The sequence below is a fragment of the Miscanthus floridulus genome, chromosome 4 (assembly GCF_019320115.1).
Source record: "Miscanthus floridulus cultivar M001 chromosome 4, ASM1932011v1, whole genome shotgun sequence".
Lineage (NCBI taxonomy): Eukaryota > Viridiplantae > Streptophyta > Magnoliopsida > Poales > Poaceae > Miscanthus > Miscanthus floridulus.
In genome coordinates this window covers 74,529,020-74,550,951 of record NC_089583.1, presented here as the reverse complement: position 1 = coordinate 74,550,951, position 21,932 = coordinate 74,529,020, and positions in this window count along the sequence as shown.

Genomic DNA, 21,932 nt, shown 5'->3' with positions numbered 1-21,932 from the left:
GGAAAAGAAAAGTGGGGGTCAGTATAGTTACCTCAATGGCTCGAGTGATGGGTTTAGGGAGCTCTTACCAGATACGTCCGTATGGGGTCTGGGTCCATCGTTTGTGACAGAGCTAACATAACCTACACGGGGCATCCCACTGCTCCCTATCCATCTCTCAACAGTGGCCCAAGCTATTCGATCGACTTGGGTGACCTACCAGCCTCTCCTCGATGGAGATTCCGTAGGTGGGCCCCTCCAAACCCTTCCTGAGAAGGCGGAGGCTAAAGCTTGGGGTGCGGAGACAAAAACTCTGATCACGCTGGTGAGCAAAAATGTCATAGCCACTAGGGCATAGGTTTCTTATGGTCCAACTAGTTTTACTCAGAGTTTTGTTTTTGCACACCTTGCTTCTAGTTTTTTAACGTGAGAAGGGGTCGGGCATAAAGAATTTCTAGCAAATAGATACTCTTGCCAACCCCCAAGTGAGGCCCAACCCCTTGCCATTGTTGGGGTCGAGGGCTCAATAGCAAAATTGATAAGAAAAAACATGCGCAAATTAAGGGTGACCTGCTAGCATAGGACCTACCTTGATGGCATGAGTGACGGGTTTAGGGAGCTCTTACCAGACATGTTCGAGTGGAATCTAGGTCTGTCGTTCATGATGGGGTCAGCATAACCCACGTGGGGCCTCCTGCTGCTCCCTACCCATCTCTTGGTAGTGTCCAAGCCATCTGACCGACTTGTGTTACTTATTGGGATAGGACTTAGTGATGGGTTTGGGGAGCTCTTACCGGACATGTTCAAGTGGAATCCGGGTTCATCATTCATGACGGGGTCGACATAACCCACGTGGGGCATCCTGCTACTCCATGCATGTCTCTTGCCAGTGGTCAAGCCGTCCGATTGACTTGTGTTACTCACTAGGATAGGACTTACCTACGGAGATAGGGGATGAGAACATCCCACCCAAAACTTAGTTAGGCAGATAAGCCAGACGATGAGCTTGTAATAAATGGACAAGCTCTTAGATTTTTTTATGGCCAAACGGTTTTTAGCCCTTCTCCCCCTTTCATATAAAAAGGTTGGTACGTTCTGACCCTTTTCGTCATTAAGGCCATAAAGCTCAGGGTGCGGGTGAACAAATTCTAATCATGCTGGTAAGCAAAGATTCCATAGCCATCGGGGCGTAGGTTTCTCATAGTCCGACTAGTTTTACTCAGAGTTTGTTTCCGTATCCCTAGCTTCTAGGTCTCAACGTGAGAGGGGGTCAGGTACAGAGAATGTTTACCAAATAGGTATGCTCATATTAGCCCCCGAGTGAAGCCCGACCCCTTGTCATTGCTGGGGTTAGGTGTCACTAAAGATTGGGGTGGCGACAGCGAAATTGATAAGAGAAAGTGTGCGTTTATTAAGGGTAAAAGCGACGTAGTTGCTCGATATTCTAGGCATTGATGAAGACCTCGCCGTCAGTGGTCTTGAGCTTATAGGCACCTGGCCAGAGCACCTCCACCATGATGTATGTTCCCTCCCATAGCGGAGAGAGCTTATGGTGGTCCTTGCTGCTCTAGACGAGGTAGAGCACCAAGTCTCCAACATTTAAGGCCCAACCCCACACTCAACGATTGTGGTACCGGTGCAACGCTTGTAGGTACTTGGCTGAATAGAGGAGGGTGACATCATGCGCTTCATCTAGCTGGTCCATGGCATCCTCAAGGGACACCTTGGATCCCTGTTCGTCGTACACCCTGACCCTTGGTGCTCCATAGTTGAGGTTGGTCGGGAGGATAGCCTCGAAAACATAGACCATGATAAATGGTGTGTAGCCAGTGGCCTGACAGGGGGTCATCCATAGGCTCCAGAGCACCATAGGAAGCTCTACGACCCATCATCCGCTAAACTTGTTCAATTGGTTGAAGATCCTAGGCTTGAGGCCTTGCAGGACCATGCCGTTTGCGCACTCGACCTATCCGTTTGTGTGGGGGTGCGCCACAGCAGCCCAATCAGCATGGATGTGGTATTCATTACAGAACTAGAGGAACTTCTTTTTGGCAAACTATGTGCCATTGTCCATGATGATGGAGTTCAAGACTCCAAAGCAATGGACGATGTCAAGGAAGAACAGCGCAGCTTGCTCGAACTTGATCATAGAGATTGGTCAAGCCTCTACCCACTTTGTAAAGTTGTCTATGGTGACAAGCAAGTGCATATAGCCCCTAGGTGCCCATTGTGAGGTCTAACCAAATCAAGCCCCTAGACCACAAATGACCACATGATGGGGGTTGTCTAGAGTGATTGGGCCGGCAGGTGGGTCTACCGAGTGTAGTATTGGTACCCTTCGCAGGTGCGCACAATCTGTTCAGCGTTGGCTGCTACGATCGACCAGTAGAAGCCTTGTTAGAATGTGTTTCCAACTAGGGTTCTAGGCATGGCATGGTGAACGCAGACCCCACCATGGATATCACTCAGCAACTACTTCCCTTGCTCGATGGGGATGTAGTGTTGTAGAATCCGATGTGGCTCCACTTGTAGAGTTCACCATCAACAATGGCAAAGTTCTTGAAGCAACGCATGAGCTGCCAAGCCTCTATCTTGTCTATTAGCAGTGCCTCACAAAGGAGGTAGTCAAGGTAAGGTGTCCTCCAGTCGGCCAAAGGGTCAGGCTCCTTTGCTGGATCCTCATCAAGCTCCATGAACTTAGGGTTAGATGGAGCCAATGACTGGTTAGCCACTGAGCCCAGGATAGGCAGCCCATCACCAGCCTATTCTGGCTCCTCATAGCAGACCGAGGGCTTGTGCTGATCACTGGTGAAGACTCCCGCTGGCACTAGCTCTTGGTCGGACGCTGCTTTTGCCAGCACGTTGGCCGCCTCATTGAGATGCCTTGGGATGTGGTTGAGCTCAAGACCATCGAACCTGTCCTCTAGCTAGCGGACTTCTTGGCAATATGCAACCATCTTCATGTTGTGGCAGCTCGAGTCTTTCATGACTTGGTCGATGACTAGCTGGGAGTCTCCCCAGATGTTGAGGCGTCGGATACCCAACTCGATGGCGATGCATAGGCCATTGATGAGCGCCTCATACTTGGCCACATTGTTGGAGGATAGGAAATGGATGCAAATCATGTACCTCATGCATACCCCGAGGGGCAAAATGAAGACCAGCTCCATGCCGGCACCTTTCTTCATCAGCAATCCATCGAAGTACATCATCTAGTACTCCTAGTCAATGACTACCGGCGGCATTTGGACCTTGGTCCACTCTGCAATGAAAATAGCTAGCACTTGGGACTTGATAGCTGTCCAGGGGGCATACAAAATGCCTTGACCCATCAGCTTGAGTGCCCACTTTGTGATTCTTCCCATGGCATCTTGGTTTTGGACAACCTTGCCGAGGGGAAGGACATCATGACTGTGACCGTATGCGACTCAAACTAGTGATGCAGCTTCCTCTTGGCTATAAGGACTACATATAGGAGCTTCTGGATTTGGGGGTAGCGGGTCTTAGAATCGGATAAGACCTCACTAATGAAGTACACGGGAAGCTGCACTTTGAGAGTGTGCCCTTCTTCTTCTCGCTCCAGCACCAGGGCAGCACTGACCACTTGCATGGTGGCTGCAATGTAGAGCAAAAGCGGTTCTCCATCGGTCGAAGGGACCAGGATCGGGGCCTTCATTAGTAGTTGCTTGACTACGTCAAGTGCCTCCTTGGCCTCGGGCATCCATTCGAAATGGTTGGCCTTCTTTAGAAGCTGATAGAGCAGGAGACCTCATTCACCAAGGCGCGAGATGAAGCGGTTGAGCATGGCGAGGCACCCGGCAACTCGCTGTATCCCCTTTATGTTCTGAATTAGGCCCATCCTTGTGATGGCCGAGATCTTCTCTGGGTTGGCTTCGATGCCACACTCGAAGACGATGAAGCCCAGCAGCATACCCCTTGGGACCCCAAAAACGCATTTCTTAGGGTTGAGCTTAATGCCATTTGCTCAGAGTTTTGCGAAGGTCTGCTCAAGGTCGGCTATGACCTAGTTAGCCTGTTTGGACTTGACCATGATGTCGTCTATGTAGGCCTCAACAGTTTGCCCAATGAGGTCTTTGAAGCACTTGAGCATACAATGCTGGTACATAGCCCCTATGTTCTTTAGACCGAATGGCATTGTGACATAGCAGAACGATTCGAACAAGGTGATGAAAGATGTCATGAGCTAGTCAGACTCTTTCATCATGATTTGATGGTACCCCGAGTAAGCATCAAGGAAGCAAAGGGTTTCACACCTTGAGTTAGAGTCAACTACTTGGTCTATGCGTGGCAAAGAAAATAGATCCTTTGGACATGCTTTGTTGAGACCTGTGTGGTCAACACACATTCTCTATTTCCTACTCTTCTTTCATATAAGGATGGGATTGGCTAACCACTCTAGGTGCTATACTTCCCTGATGAACCCTGCCGCCACTAGCTTCATGATCTCCTCACTAATGGCCCTATGTTTCCCCTCATCAAAGTGACATAGGCACTACTTCTTCACTGGCTTGGAGCCTGGCCTGATCTTCAAGGCATGCTCAGCGACTTCCCTAGGAATGCCCAGCATGACTAAGGGTTTCCATGCAAAGATGTCTCTGTTGGCATGGAGGAAGCTGACGAGCGCGCTTTCCTATTCGGTGGAAAGCGTGGTGCCAATTCGCACCACTTCACCCTTGGAGACACTATGGTCTACGAGGACCTCCTTGGCACCCTCCACTAGCTTGAAAGATTCGACCGACCGCTTGGGGTCGAGTGCTTCTTCGGTGACCTCCTTCCCACTGGTCACAAGCTCCTAGGAGACGACGATTGCCGTGGCATGATCGTAGAACTTGGCCTCGCATTCGTAGGCACGTTGGAAGGAGGTGTTGATGGCGATGACCTTGCATGGTCCTAGCATCTTTAGCTTTAGATAGGTGTAGTTAGGGACGGCCATGAACTTTGTGTAGCATGGATGTCCCAAGATGGCATGGTAGGTTCCATGGAACCCGACCACCTCAAAGGTGAGGGTCTCCATCCTATAGTTGAACAAACCCCCAAAGGTGATAGGCAGATTGATCTACCCAAGTGGCATGGCCTACTTTCTAGGCATGATGCCATGGAAAGATGCTCCGATCGGTTGGACGCATGATCGGTTGATGCCCATGGTGTCAAGCTGTTTTGGCGTACATGATGTTGAGGTCGCTGCCTCCATCCATTAGTACCTTGATGAGCCACTTCGTGCTGATGATCAGGTCGACCATGAGTGGATATCTCCCTAGTTGTGTGACGCTCTCTAGGGTGGTCAGGTCCAATCAAAGATTATGGTGGACTCCGACCATCGGAGGACGGTAGGTGTGGCTAGCTCAGCCATATAGACCTCATGGTGCGCTAGCTTCTCATGGCGCTTGGAGTCATAGGCCACCAACCCTCCAAAGATCATGAGGCAGCCATCTAGCATTAGAAAGCCACCATCCCTTCCCTCGGTGTCGTCCATAGTCAGCTCAGGGTCCTTCCCATGCCCTCCCTTAATGAAGCCTCTAGACAAGAACCACTTTATGAGGCTATAGTCCTTGTATATATGCTTCATGGGGAAAGCATGGTTTGGGCATGGCCCTTTGAGTAGCTTCTTGAAGTGGTCTGAGGTACCCTCGGTGGGCTTTCGACCCCTCTTGCGGTCGGCGATGGCCACAAGCGAGCCCTTGCATCGTTGCTTCTTCTTCTTCTTACCAGGACGATTGGAGGCACCTTTGCCGATGTCCTCGTCCCGCTTTGGCTTGCCGTTGAGATGGTCGAAGATTGCTCTGACTGTCTCCTCACCCGAGGCATGGCTGGTGGCAATGTCGAGGAGCTCCTTGGTGGTTCATGGACCCTTATGTCCTAGCTTATGAACTAGGGACTCGCAGGTGGTCCCAGACAGGAAGGCTCCTATGACATTAGCGTCGCCGACATTGGGCAGCTCATTACCCTATCGGGAGAAGCACCGGATGTATCCACAAAGGGTTTCTCTGGCCTTCATCGGCAGTTTTTGAGATCCCATGGGTTCCTAGGACACTTGTACGTGCCCTAGAAGTTTCCCCAGAAGATCTCTTTTAGGTTCGCCCAACTTTGGATTTTATTGGGCGGAAGGTGTTCCAACCATGTTCATGCCGAATCGGCCAAGTATAATGGAAGGTTGCGGATAATGAAATCATCATTATCTACTCCACCGGCTTGGCAAGCAAGCCGATAATGCTTGAGCCATAGTCTAGGGTTTGTTTCCTCAAAGTATTTTAGGATGTTGGTTGGTGGTCAGTATGGTGGCAGGAAGGTGGCGTTGAGGATGTGTCGGCCGAAGGCCTGAGGTCTTGGTAGGCTAAGGCTCGGGCTTCAGTCCTCACCGCAGTCGTAGCATCTGCCATGACGAGGGTGGTAGCCATAGCTAGTTCCCTCCCTCATATTGCCGTGGGCACACCTACGGGCATCGAGGGTGTCTCGCACATCACAGTTGCGGCCAAGACGCTTATGTACCAAGACCGCGGTGTGTAGCTTGCCGCCTTGTGGCGCTTGAAGGACTAATGTGTCCTTGTCGGGTCGCTCTGAGGGCATGCACTGGCTACCGTTGAGCTCGCGTCGCCGAGAAAACGAGCTCTTAGCCTGCTGTGCCGCCACACACTCAAGTAGTGTGCGAATCTCATGATGGGCCCGATGGTGTTCGGGCGTTGCGGGCCCCAGAATCCCCCGGAGCAAGACTGCTGCATTGGTGATGTTCTAGCTCGCCCGAGTGAAGTGCGGGAGTGCTTCATCATCATCGATGATCCTATGGTTCATGTCAGCAGGCCATGGCGTATGCATGCCCACCGTCTCCGTGGCGCTTGATCTCTCAATCGAGCTCCATCAATCCTGCTTGAGCTAGAGTTGAGCCTCCTCAAGCTCTTAGTGTCGAGCCTTCAGCTGTTCCACCCATAGGCGAGGTGGGGCCCTTGCATCCCCCCAACCTCATTGTCGAGGTCGTTTGTTGGGGTAGCCTCTTATTCATGGATGCTTTTGATATGTCCCTCAGGGGTACCTACAATGAAACACTCATGAGAGGGGTGATGGCTCCCCCTGTTGGAGTCAAAGCTAGAGGGAGACTCCGATTCTCTTGTGATGAGGTTGTGGAAAGACTCTGCGACATATAAGATCATCCCTACAAACTCATTATTCATGGGAGCTAGAGGCATGCGTTGCGCCACAGGGTGGTCAACGGTCTCTGTGGCGTTGCATAGACTGGAATGGGAGCACCATCATGGTGCTCCAGGGGAGGTATTCTAGGGAGAGGGGCCCTCCTCAGACAAGCTGTGCCATGACATTGGTGAACTGAGATGGTGAGGTGGCATAGGTCCTCTCCGGGATGGTCAGGGTCCTAGGAAGGCGCCGAGCTGGCACTCTAACCTCTTGTAATCGAAACCTGAGGAGCTAGTCGCTCTTGAGGGCATGGGCCTCCGGTGAGTCCAGCTACAGCTCTTCCTAGTGCCTCGATGATTGCACCAAGGCTAGTGGAGTGGAGAGGTTGGACGACGATGGGAGCCTATGCCAACTATCCTTCCGTCATGACGATGAAGTCCAGGTCCCCGAAGCACACGTGCACGCCCGGGACCCAGCTGATGCTGTGACTAGCCATACGAGGCCTGGTGTGGATGTCAAGACACACAAAAGGCCCCTACCTAGCACGCTAACTATTAGTGTTTCAAGTTGCCACCGACAAGTAAATTTCTAATATTACGCGTCTGGCTCAGATGGTGTGCTTAGAGGACACGAGGTTTATACTGGTTCGGGCAGAATGTCCCTATGTCCAGTTCGTTGTTATTGCTCTTGTTACTAGCACTAAAAGTTTATAGTAGGGGTTATAAATAGGTGAGAGAGGGGCATGTCCCAAGTCTCTGGTGAAAGGAGTGAACGGGTGCTAAGAGAGCTCGGTTGCTACTCAGTCGTGTGTTTGGGGTTCGATGGGTTCGTGATGGTTTGATCGGATATAGCCTGAATCGATGTGATGTGTTGCGATGCCCCTTATGGGACACCCTACTTTCCCTTTTATAGGCCAAGGGAAAGCATGGGTTACAGTGGAGGAAAAAGAAGAACAAGAGAGAGAGAGAGCCAAAGGCCTTTAGGATCACTAGGTCCTTCTTCTCCTTCATGTGGGCCCCGCCGACCCTGTAGATGTCAATAGGGATGGCTTCACATTGTGGTCCTATCCATTACTAGCGCCATGCACAGGCATCATATACTAGTCATTGTGCTCCACTCTATCTTGGTGAATGTCATGGTGAACTGACACACCCGTCAGTGTTCGTACGGAGGTTAGGCAGAATAGCACCGGTATGCCCGACGCTATTCTTGCTGTGAATCCTCTGGTATGTCCTATCAAGGCCATGGGTTACATCAGGGGCATGCCAGGTCTCTTCCCTGGTGTTAGAGCTTTGACTTAGGCCCATATGCTTGGACCTAGAGCGGTTGGTGGTGGTATGGGTCTCCATCGGGTGAGGTGGAGCCCATGGCTTTAGGGTCAGGCGAGGCAGAGTCCTCTCCTAGAGGCTAGGTGAGGCAAAGCGTAAACCCAAGGGTTGGGCAAGGCAGAGTCCTCCCCTAGAGGTCAGGCGAGGCAAAGCATAGGCCCAAGGGTCTAGCGAGGTGGAGCCCGTAGCCTTAGGGTCGGGCGAGGCGGTGTCTTCCCCTAGAGGCTGGGTGAGGCAAAGCACAGACCCAAGGGTCGGGTGAGGCAAAGCGTAGACCCAAGGGTCAGGCAAGGCAGAGCGTAGATCCAAGGATTAGGTAAGGTGGAGCGCATACCCAAGGATCGAGCGAGGCAGAGCCCGTGGCCTCGAGGTCGGGCAAGGTGAAGTCCTCCTCTAGAGGCCAAGTGAGTTAGAGCGCAGACCCAAGTGTCAGGCGAGGCAAAGAGTAGGCCCAAGGGTCGGGTGAGGTGGAACGCAGACCCAAAGATCGAGCGAGGCGGTGCCCTCTCCCAGAGGCCGAAAAAGTGGAGCTTGCGCGCTGAGGGGTTGGTTGGAGCTATAGTCACGCTCTCGACTACTCGAATGAGTCAATGTTGATGGTCATTAGCTCCTCCTCTTCAGGTACCCTAGTATTTGTCCCCAACACCCACACACAAAAGTAATGATAACCTCAACTAAGAAAGATACATATTAAAAGTAAGCATAGCCATGTAGATAGGAATATGATGAATTGATAATAAGTTTTACAAGATGTAGAAGTGAAGATACAAGGCTTTGTCGAGCCTCCAAGACTAGATAGATATGAATTAGGGTTTTAGGATGTCTCTAGGGAGGGGCTATAGGACTATATATATAGGGGGTGGCGTCAATTTTGGACCCTCAGATCAAACCAACTTGAATAAATGGCATAGATGTGATCTTTAAGGCGGTGGAGAACTGACATGGCGAGGTAGAGGCTGACAGGTGGTCCCATAGGCTGGCCGGGCTCTCATAGTCTTCTTCAGTGTGGTGTCCTCTAGAACCTTCTGGAGTTGTTTACACCACTGGTTAAAGCACGATTAAGTCTGATGTTTGGGTCCAGATGGACGGTTTTCTAGATAAACCCTACTAAAAACATAGATTCACCCAAACTTATGGAATTTATTAGTTTAAACCCCTAAACCTATATTTGGTGATAGAATTAAATATATATGCAAGTTATATTGACAGTTTATGATTGATGTTAACAACCGTCAATAAGTTCCCCCACACTTAACCTTTGCTCGCCCCTGAGCAAAGCTAAACTCATCAATGGATCAGGAGTTGCTACAATGCTTTCACTCCTCAAAAGTACACATGCATTCAATCCAAAATTCCCCTCTGGATTAGAATAAACTGATCTGACATTCAAACTTACCCATGTTACCTTCAACCATGGGGCTTCTTAGCCTTCACTAGGGTCTTGAGCAATTGAAAGACTAGAACGATCAAGTCAAACACTATGTCTCAAGTTCTTTGTTCCACCATTGTTCCTAGAGTTTTTATAAGTTTTCAAAATAAAACTCAGAAATTCCAATGTATGACACTCTCAAGTCTCCCAATATATGTGATATTTATGGATCCTCACTATAAAGAAAATGGACCCAAGGTCCATTTACTTTGGATTTCGGTGTTTGATGACCAACACAACCAAATTAGACTAATGAATTTGCAAGTGATTGTTTTGTAGTTCAATAGGGTGCAAGACTGTGACTTGGACGAAGGTGACATGATGATATGATGATCTATACAATAAGCAAGTCCTTAGAAGCACAAGAGAAGACCCAAGATATAAAGCAAAGTCCAAGCACAAAGATAGGAACCAAGCCGTACGCAAGATCATGAAGAAACGAGTTCATAGAGGTGACTAGACGCTGGCAGAAAGTGATCGGACGCTCTGATCAAGAGGCTCGGCAACAGCAGGCGTCAGCAGCAGTGGCCGGACGCTGGACCGAAAGTTGGTAGCAAATCGACCAGATGTAGAACTATAGCGTTCGATCGAGTACAGAAAGGTTCCAGAGCGGTGAAATTGCGACCGGACGCGTCTAGTGCCATGTGATCGGACACTGGCAGCGTCCTGATCAGTTGATCATGGCTCTAACGGTTGGGACGACCAGACATGTCTGGTCAGGACGTGATCAGCGTCCAGGTCAGTAGCAGAAAAGAAGGATTTTGGCCCCAATGGCTACTTTCTTAGTGGGGCTTATAAATACAACCCCCAACCGGCCAAATGAGGTGTGTGGAGCAGAGGAAACATATCAAGGGTGTTGATACACCATTTTAGTGATCTCCACTTGCATAGTGCTTAGTGATTCATTAGGTGATTAGCGTAGGTGCTTTGCGAAGTGCTTAGGTTGATTAGACCAGCGCTTATACGCTTGCTCTAGGTTTAAACCTAGTGTTCAGTGAGGTTTGCATATCTCTTCCCACTCGATCCTTGTGTGCACTATTGTTGTACATCAGAGGGGCTTGTAGTCTTGCGAGATCACACCAACCACGGTTGTGGTGTGGCCGCCACCATGTACCGGAGGGAACAAGGCCCGCGGCGTTGCGGTCGGAAGCTTGATAGTGAAGACGGCAGGAAGCATCTAGGAGAGGCTTACCGGAAGGCACATCAGAGACCCACTTGCGCGTGGGGAAGGCTCGAGGCTATCCACGGAGTTACCCAACTAGGAGCTTGGCCCTTGCAAGGGATTTCTTGCGAGGGGCTCCAACGAGGACTAGGGGGAAGGTTGCGCGCTTCTCAATACCTCAGTAAAAATACCGGAGTCATCGATGGGAGTTTGTATATCTCTACCTTGCTCTTTAGCTTTCGCATTTACATTGATTGTATTACTCCTTTTGCGGTAGAGATAGCAACACACTAGCAAAATCATAGTTGCACATTTAAATAGTTTATCTTTTGCATAGGTTTTGCTAAGGTTAGAAAAAGAGGCCATAATTTAGAATTGGAATTTTAAGTTGCCTAATTCACCCCCCCAACTCTTAGGCGTTACGGTCCTCTACAAGTGGTATCAGAGCCGGTTGGCTCAATTTGGACCTTTGGCTTAATCGCCGTTGAGCCGACGCTATTTAGAGTGGTTGGGATGGATACCTCTAGGCCTCCGTAGTTTGACGGCACTAACTTTCCCTATTATAAAGCTAGAATGGCTTACTACCTTGAGGCGGTTAGATTTGGGAGTTTGGAGAGTCACTCATGATGGGATGAAACCCATTAAGAATCCCGATAAACCCACAAAGAGTGAAGAAAAGGAAATACATTTCAATGCTAGAGCTAAGAATTGCTTGTTTGAATCTTTTAGCATGGATGTGTTTAACCAAGTGTTCACTTTAAATACGGCACATGAAATTTGGTTAAAACTTCAAGAGCTCTATGACGGTACATCTAATGTCTGTGAGCAAAAACATTTTCTAGCTAAACAAAATTATGATTCATTTACAATGAATGATGATGAGCTTGTTCATGATATGTATTCTCATTTGAATCTAATTATCAATGAGCTCCATTCAATAGAACTAACAAAGATAGATGATGCGGACATCATGAGGAAGATCATCTCCATGCTACCACAAAAGAAATATGCAAGCATCATCACCATCCTTCACAACATGGAGAACTTGAGCACCATGACCCCGACCATAGTCATTAGCAAGATAGTGGCATTTGAAATGTCACGCAAGATGGGTCAAGAAGAAGCCTCTTCATCAAGCAAAGGCAAAGCTCTCACATGTAGCAAGAAAAAGAAGATGATGGGCAAGCAAGTTGAGACAAGCTCAAGCTCAAGCTCCTCAAGTGAAGATGAAGAAGAAGATGAGGACGATGATGATGATGAAGATTCAAGTGATGATGATCAATTTTCCTCCTCCACCTCCGACCTTACTGAAGAATCAATCAAACTTATCAATAAGGAGGAGAAGATGATCCAAAGGCTCAATGTCAAGGGTGTGCCCATCCAAATCCAAGATATCATCTTCACTAATCAAAGAAATGAGCAAAGAAAGAGAGGATGCTATGGATGCGGTGAGTTGGGGCACTTTGTGGAAGTTTGTCCAAACAAGCCCACACCCAAGACAAAGAAGAAGGCATGCAAGAACCAAGCCCTCACATCAATAAGGTCATGGGATGATTCTTCAAGTGAAGAAGAACACCATCACAAGAGGCGAGGGCGCAAGCACTCATCATCAAGCTCTTCTCGTATGTGCCTTATGGCATGAGGTAACGAAAGCTCATCCTCTAGTGAGAGTGATAGTGATGATGAAATGCCTTCTTATGATGAAATTGCGCAACAAAATCTTAATTATGCTAAAGTTTGCACTAGTCAACAAAAGAAGCTCAAAAAATTAAAAGAAAAGCTAGATAGTTCACAAGAAGCATACAAAACTTTGCTTGAACAATATGAGAACTTTGCTAATCTCAATGTTGAACTATCTACTAAAATTGAGCAACTTGAGGCTAGTGCAACAACAAATGCATGCACAATCAATGATGAGCAACTTGTAAAGAAATATGAAAAATTAAAAGAAAAGTTAGCTAGCTCACAAGATGCTTATAAAAGTTTGCTTGCTAAAATGGAAACCATGTGCAAACATTATGATGACCTAACTAATAAAGTTGCTATTCTTGAAGCCATTAATACAAACCCCACCAAGGCATCTAAAAAGAAAAGTTCTATCTTTAACATGTCCAAAAAGGATGCCTCTACTTCTTGTAATGATTTATGTTTAGACTCATCTTTGTGCAACCAAGTTTGTGTTGAGAAAGTTGTTGTAGATACATGCACACAAGAGGGTGTAAAGGAGAATGAGCAACTCAAGCAAGAAGTAGCTCGCCTCACCAAGGACTTGACTCAAGTGAAAGGCAAGGCGAAGCAAGCCCAACTTCATCAAGATAACACCATCAAGGGAGTGAAGAAGCTTGATGAAGGACAAACCGTGGTTTGCTACATATGCCACAAGGAAGGTCACAAGTCCTATGAATGCAAGGTGAATAATGGGGGAGGAGCAAAGAAGAAAGAGAAGAAGCAAACAAGCAAGCTCTCCAACACCTACACTAACAAGGTGGACAAGAAGGCCTCCACACCATACTTGTTAAAGAACAAGAAAAATGACAAGGTGGTGGCCATCAAGGTGGACAAGCAAGCGAACAATGGGGTCAAATGCTTTTGGGTGCCAAAGGAAATTATTTCCAACATGAAGAGCACCAAGAAGGTTTGGATCCCGAAAGGGAAGTGAGAAGTCCGATGGACTTCAGGGAATTTGGAGACTTGGCAAAGTATGGATGCATTTATGGGGGCATCATGATGGACAAAATCATTGCCAAGTGGGTTAGTGAATACTATGGACCCAAATTCCCCTTCCCATGTTAGGTAACTAGATTCAATTTCCTTCAAGTAGTATCATTTTGCATTTCCTACAAGTGGTATTTCTTACAAATAGGTATCTTTAAGCATCTAGTTACTTTTCATGCCTATGTTTGTATTTGCATTATCATGCATACACTAGGTATATCTTATGGTAGGCTTGCTCGGTTTCAATCTTAACCCTTGGAGCATACCTACATGGTTTAAAATTGTTTAGGAGCACGACACATAGCTTGTCTTACAATTGTTCATTTAATATGTGCCAAAGTCCAAATTGTAGATAATTTCTCCCAAATACCGCCTTCGAAAATGACTTTCACACTCATATGATGTCATCTTTCAAGTGGTATTTTTTATTCTAAAATCAATGTGCATGTTTCCTACAAGTATTCCATACTTGTGTGCACAAATTTAGGGGGAGGTTACTCTACAAGTTGGATGCTTTGAGACTAACATCTTTTCAAGCTTATCATGTGTGTAGTAGTCTCATTGCAAGGAAAATGGCATCCCCGGAGTTAAGCATCATACTTCAAATATCCACCATCTATTGCAACTGGTAGAAATGAAATTGGTTTCCACATGTGGTATTTCTAAACCGATATCATCATGTTGATTTTATTTTAATATTTATATGCTTTCTCCATGCAATATATAGATTAAATTCCTTTAAGCAATAATTTGCAAACTATGCATATGCTTTGCCTTTTTACCATATGTATGCATATATTTAGGGGGAGCTTAGTCTATATTATGTGAGAGTCAAATTTTGTGACCTATTCCACTCTACATACAAAGGATCACAAAGTTTGACCCTCCCTTGTGCTACTAATATCTTCCTTTTCGGTGTTTTATTCTAAAGGGGGAGAATTTAGAGGACCAAAAGCAAGCATTAATTTGTAGGACCAAAAGCTAGATCATAATAATTTACAAGTGGTAATGGTCTACAAGTTGTGTCTATAAGTGGTAATGGTCCGAGAAAGGGAGGATAGTGGATTATGGATTGCCTTTGTAATGGGGAGAATTTGTAGGAAGCAAGGCTTAAATCCATAATGCCACATGGGCACATTTGCAAGGGCAAGATAAGTTTTTATGTAGTATCTTTTAGTCTTACAAGTAGTATCTTTTAGCATCAAATAACCTTGCCCCTTGCATTGCATCCTAGCAAGTAGATAGTTTTTAAATTCCAAATTTTTATTATTTGCTTGTTTTGGTCGTGTTGTCATCAATCACCAAAAAGGGGGAGATTGTAAGGAAAGTGGACCCTAGGTCCATTTACTTTGGATTTCGGTGGTTGATGACCAACACAACCAAATTGGACTAATGAATTTGCAAGTGATTGTTTTGTAGTTCAATAGGGTTCAAGACGTGAGTTGGACAAAGGCGACATGATGATCCAATGATCTACACAATAAGCAAGTCCTTAGAAGCACAAGAGAAGACCCAAGATATCAAGCAAAGTCTAGGCACAAAGATAGGAACCAAGCCGTACACAAGATCGTGAAGAAACGAGTTCACAGAGGTGACCGGACGCTGGTGGAAAGTGACCGGATGCTCAGATCAAGAGGCTTGGCAATAGCAGGCGTCAGCAGCAGTGACCGGATGCTAGACCAGACGCTAGCAGCAAATCAACCAGACATAGAACTGCAACATCCGATCGAGTACATAAAGGTTCCAGAGCGGCAAAATTGTGACCAGACGCGTCCGGTGGCATGTGACCGGACGCTAGCAGTGTCCGATTAGTTGATCGTGGCTCTAACGGTTGGGATGACCAGACTGTGTCCGGTCAGGACGTGATCAGTGTCCGGTCAGTAGCAGAAAAGCAGGATTTCATCCACAACGGCTACTTTCTTAGTGGGGCTTATAAATACAATCCCCAACCAGCCAAATGAGGTGTGTGGAGCAGAGGAAACATATCAAGGGTGTTGATACACCATTTTAGTGATCTCCACTTGCATAGTGCTTAGTGATTCATTAGGTGATTAGCGTAGGTGCTTTGCGAAGTGCTTAGGATGATTAGACCATCGCTTATGCGCTTGCTCTAGGTTTAGGCCTAGTGTTTAGTGAGGTTTGCATACCTCTTTCCACTCGGTGCTTGCGCACACCATTGTTGTACATCAGAGGGGCTTGTAGTCTTGTGAGATCACACTAACCATGGTTGTGGTGTGGCCGCCACTATGTATCGGAGGGAACAAGGCCCATGGCATTTTGGCTGGAAGCTTGATAGTGAAGATGGCAGAGAGCATCCGGGAGAGGCTTGCTGGATGGCACGTCGGAGACCCACTTACGCGTGGGGAAGGCCCGAGGCTACCCACAGAGTTACCCGACCAGGAGCTTGGCCCTTATGAAGGATTCCTTGTGAGGGGCTCCAATGAGGACTAGGGAAAAGCTTGCGCACTTCTCGATACCTCGGTAAAAATACCGAAGTCATCGACGTGAGTTTGTATATCTCTACCTTGCTCTTTAGCTTCCGCATTTGCATTGATTGTATTACTCCTTTTACGATAGAGATAGCAACACACTAGTAAAATCATAGTTGCACATTTAGATAGTTTATCTTTTGCATAGGTTTTGCTAAGGTTAGAAAAAGAGGACATAGTTTAGAGTTGGAATTTTAAGTTGCCTAATTCACCCCTCTTAGGCGTCACGGTCCCCTACACTCACCAAGGCAATAGTGATGTTATGTCTTTTCTCTTCCTACCACTAAGGCTTATGTAGAGTTCATAGGTTGGGAGAACACTAGAGCATACTTGCAATGCATATATTGTAAAGTCAAACAACAGATCTAAAGAGAGTTGAGCCATACAATCAAATTAAAAATGCATGTGTGTGGATATATATCATGGCTAACCTAATTCTACTTTGCTCATTGAGAACATATCTCTCTTTTGAAACTTGGAAACATTTGCTAGAGAACAAGGGCTATCTTATTCATTTCTTCTTTTTTTCAGGCGAGCATCTAAGTACCCATTGTTTTCCATATCTTGGACTCTTTTTTTCTCTTTTCCTTTTTTTATATGAATAACTTTTGCATAGCCCATGCCTCTTTTCTACAACAAAACTTTTGAGAGATAGCAATAAGAACTTAAAGTATTTATTTGGTGGATGGAAAAAACCTATCAAGCATGTTTTTGGTGTTCACTCCTAGTGTAGGAGTAAAACATTTTGGGTGGATCTAGATGGAAGGCATGTTTTTGTGCCTACCTTCAGTGTAGGAGTAGTGCATATGTGGGTCGTGTGTACATGATATTGATTTTAAGAGTATGACAAATCTCTCATAAGGGTCACAAAGCTTGATAAAACTTAATGCAAAAGCAAGCAGCATATATGTGGAAGTTTTCCTAGCCAATATAATATGTATGGCTCTAGTGTGAATTCAAGTTTTGTCATACAGGAACTCATCATAGCATTTTTGTGTTTTTCAAAAGATAAATCTCTAGAACTTTAGTGTCACTTGGAACAAGATAAACAACAGCTCAAAACTTCTCATATCATATCTGTCAATTACCTAGACTTAGATCAAGCATATGCTACCCATGAGTTTCAAGTTCAGAGTAAATCCTTATATTAAAATAATTTTACCTAAAACTTAGGAGAATTCAAGTCTGAAAACTAGGTACTTTAAAGGAATTACAACAGAGCAACTATTTATCATTTTAATTTTAAGAGATTGTCTTCAGAGTCCTTTATTGTTTATTTAGCTCTTAAAAGAAGTTAAAGCAAACTAAACACACTCTTTTTATTTTGTTTTCATTTTTTAAATCATGCATTATAACTATATATATTTCTATAAAGATAACTTTTTATGTCATTTTTAGTTATTCATCTTTTTTTCTAATATATATTAAGCAAACTAAGAATAATAAAAGGAAAAAAGTACTTATCTAGATACATGGGGGATGCCTTCTTCCTCAAGCTGGTTGTTGTCGTGGTTGCTCAACGAGGTGGCCTGAATGTGGAAGTGATGAAATGGACCTCCCAATTTTGATTTTTGTTGTTGCTGTTGTTGCTGGAGACTGGCCATCTCTTGTCCCATGCTTACCTATCATTGTGTATGATTATGTAACATACCTTGTATGGCAGCATTTGTCTCTTCAATGGTTATGAGTCTATTGTCGAAGCGGTGAGAGGCCTCCTAAGAGTCATGATACCCTTGGCCAGAGAAAGACATGTGTCCTCCCTGATGCCCACTTGAGGTTGCTTCATAATCTTGCCCTTGGTAGTTTGGAAGTTCATTGATTGAGTACCTCGGTTCACTCTTGAAGATGAGGATTCTTTAGGTGGCGCCTCTAGTAGTGGCACTTCCAATGGTGGTGCCACCTTCTTCTGCCAAACCCGTCTTGGTTTTGAATTTGATTTTGGTTTGACTGGTTCAGTCTTCTTGCCTTGTTCTTCCTCCTCATTCACTATTTCGAAGTCAATCATCAGTAGTATAAGCTAGCGACATCTTGTGTGCATCATTATTACCGGTTCAGAACTTTTACTTGTAAAATTTAGGGGATCAACTCCCCCACACTTTGCTCAAAGTGTGTTCTGATCATAAAGATAGGGTAGAGATCAAGTGTATGGGCTCTGTTGGTGGGAAAACACCAACAGAACCTAAATCTTTATTTATTTTTTCTCTAGCCTTAGGCACATTGAATAATAATAAGGTTGATGTTATGTCCATAGTTCATTCTTACAACATGGGTGATAAGATCAGAAGGATGATTGTGACATTTGAATACATTTGTCAAAAATAGTGGACTTGCTTAACCTATGGAAGGATTGTCCATCTTTACAAAATATATCAAACTTTACATGATTATGACTACCATCTTTCAGAGATAAGATATGCAACATTTTAGCTCATTTGGTTAAGACTATGAGATCAAGAAAGTGGTGCTATGAACAAGCTTAAGGAACAAGACATGTTGAGTTAATCAGGTTGAATCAAGCAAAGTTGTAACTCAAACTTGTTTGTTTCTTTATTTATGTGAATACCACGATCAAAGGGAAGCTTTTTAAATAATGACCATTTACCTTACTGATGTTATCTTCATCATTGGAGCATGATGACACCATATGATGAAGGTAGATGACTATGGTGATCTTTTCTTTCTACTTGAAGCCTTCCTTGGTTGACTCACTTCGCATCTTGAGCTGCTCATGAGTATCTTGTCTCATATGTTGTACTCCTTTCTTATCCTCTTGTCATGCCATGCTTTTGTCCTTTCTTTTTGTGGATCTTGGCACTTTGTTTGGACCTTCTGCTCCTTTTATTATTTATTCTCTACAAAGAATTAGTAGACAACACATACCCAAAGGAATATAGCAGAGTTGGTTTTAACATTTTAATTAGCATAGAATCTTTATCCCATGTTTTAAATAATGTGCCTTTATTGTTCACCACTACTTCAAATTTTCAACAAGGTTAAGGCAAAGATCTGTGAAATTGTTTTGAAGAATTCCTCAAACCTTGCTTTGTTTCTACAAATGATCTCCTAACATTCCCTACCTATACAACTAAGTTCTATACAAGTATGTTTTGATCCAATGATTATGTTTGAATAGTATTCCAAAGCATACTTATAACATAACAAGGAAGCTTGAAAGGCTCAAGAGATTTATTCAAGTAGAAACAAGATGTATGGTGAACCAAAGGAGCACGATTATTTAAATTTTTACTTGTGATTTAGCAGTTTAAGAATGGCACAAAGGTAGAGATAACCAAGACAAATTAGCAACATGTTATGAGATATTTTAAAGAACTCCATCCCCTAGACTTGAATTTTGCAGAGTGCAAAAGCAAGTTTGGATGATAGAACTCTCATATGAATGTGATTCAATGTTGCATCATGTTTGGTTGAACATACCCTATGTTTTTATCCTTCCTTTTTTACTTAGATGATTAGGGATAGAACTACCTGAAGGAGGTATGTCCGATTTACCTATTGGTGAGAGCTCGTGGTTCGTTGAGCAGGACATTTCCTTACATTAAGCTTTGTCTTTGCACCATCTGATGAGGATATAGACAATTGCAAGATCTTTTTCCATCAACATTTCTTGATTTTCATTTATTCTTGGTTGATGAGTTGGGATCCATTGGAGATGCAAGCTCAAGTTCCTCCTTGGTTGTATTTGTCCTCTAATGGCATGGTGGAGAGTTCTTCTTATTTGTTTGTTAGTGATATGCCAGCCATCTTGATAGTCGAGGAAGGAACCTCATTGGAATTTGCATGAAAGCTTCATTTCCGATGACTTAGGGATGTCTTCTATTGCCCATGGTTGTTCATGATTCCACGAGACACCGTTGACAGACCACCACTGATTGATGACATTTTGTTGACATTAGATTGCACGCCATGATGTAGTGGCATCTTGTTGTCCTAGTTCTTGCTATCGATGTGTGAATCGATGTCTTCTGAACATGATGGGAGCTGACGTATTCTAGATAATACAAGGTGGTTTGCATCCCGCTTCTCATCAGCATCCAGGCTTGAGTCTTGGGAAAGTTTAATGCTAGGTTGCCTTTTGATGTTGCTCTTAGCCTATCGATTTGTTCATCCACTTCCACTGCTATAGTGATGGTTCGGTAGGTTCATACCAAACCTTGAATAGGCATAGCTTATATTCATTCTTCCTACAAAATGTTAATGGACACATACCTTAGGCAGCGACAGAAATCCCACGTCACCGCCCGAGTGCCTCGTCCCTGCTGCCACCGCCTCACCCCGGCGTGTGGATAAGCTCTAGGGTGCCTTCCCAAACCATCCTAGCCACACTCTTCCTTTCTCCTCCTCACCCACGCTCACTAGCGTGCCTCGACACACGGCGGCGAACACACCCTCACCATACCGCCATTGCATAAGCTCGAGCTCACCCGACCACGTGCATGGACGACCTTGGACTATGGCAAACTACCATTGCGGGTTTGACAACATGCGCGCACAAAGGATAAGCTCGGCAGGCGAAAATATCTTGGCGCTGCCAAATCAACATGGATGGCCTATAAATAGGCCCAGTCAGTGGTGCTCCTAGCATCACCACCACCACTCTAAGCTCTGCTAGGAGCTAGAACACCTCCTCTCCCCCTCCACTTCCCTTCTCCACTCCTCCATCGAGCCCAGTCTCAATTTTCCCCAACTCAAGATCCGCCATCGCCATTGGAGCCGCTCCCCTCCTTCACCTTCTCCACTGCGTTGCTGATCGATTGGAGTAGCCGGTGAGTTCTAGAGCCCTTCCTTCATATCCCTGGCCTTCTATTTTCCCCTACCACCCTCTATGTTACCCTATCGTCATGCATGTACCTCCGCCAAGCCACCATGGTCGTCGGCCATAGCCGGCGAGGCTCCACCGAGAGCTGCATCACCGCCCACGCACCCGCACACACGCTCACATAGTTAGTTGAAAGATATAAGGCCTCTAGAGCCATTACCACTACACTGCCGCCATCACACTAGCTCCAGTGAGCCACCACCACCACCTCAGAAAAGCCCACCACTGATGTCGACTTAGCCACCAGCTACGGCACACCCTTCCGAGCCTTGTCCACCACTCCGCCATCTTCACCGAGGACCGATGCCACCTACGCAACCCGATCCAGCGAGCTCACCACCCTCCTCCCCTGTTTCCATCACTGGCATGGCCACCCCATCCGCCGTTGTTTCCTTCTCTCCCCTCTTCTCTCGCTGACAAGCGGGACCAGGTGATAACAGCGTTGCCGTTACCCCCGTTACCGTCCATCACCTCCCTCCCTCTCTTTTCTTCTCTGAAACATGGGCCATAGCCCTGAATGCCATCACCGCCTTAGCCCCACCTGTCACACACATGCGCGCACTGCCACACACACCCAACGCTGGGTATGCATTAGAAAATGCTGGGTACACCAGGTTAGTGTACACATAAGGTTATAAATCCACTTTCCTAGCTTAGAAAAATTCCTAGAAAAATTATAGATAAACTGGATGCATTAGGGAATTTAACCATATAGTTTGCACCCATTTTTATTCACCAGAAAACACATGTAAAATTCCACTTAGATAATTAGTTATAGAATAAACTTCAAAACTACATAATTTTTACATCCCTAGCTCCTTTTTACTGTGAAACCACTTCTAAAATTCAT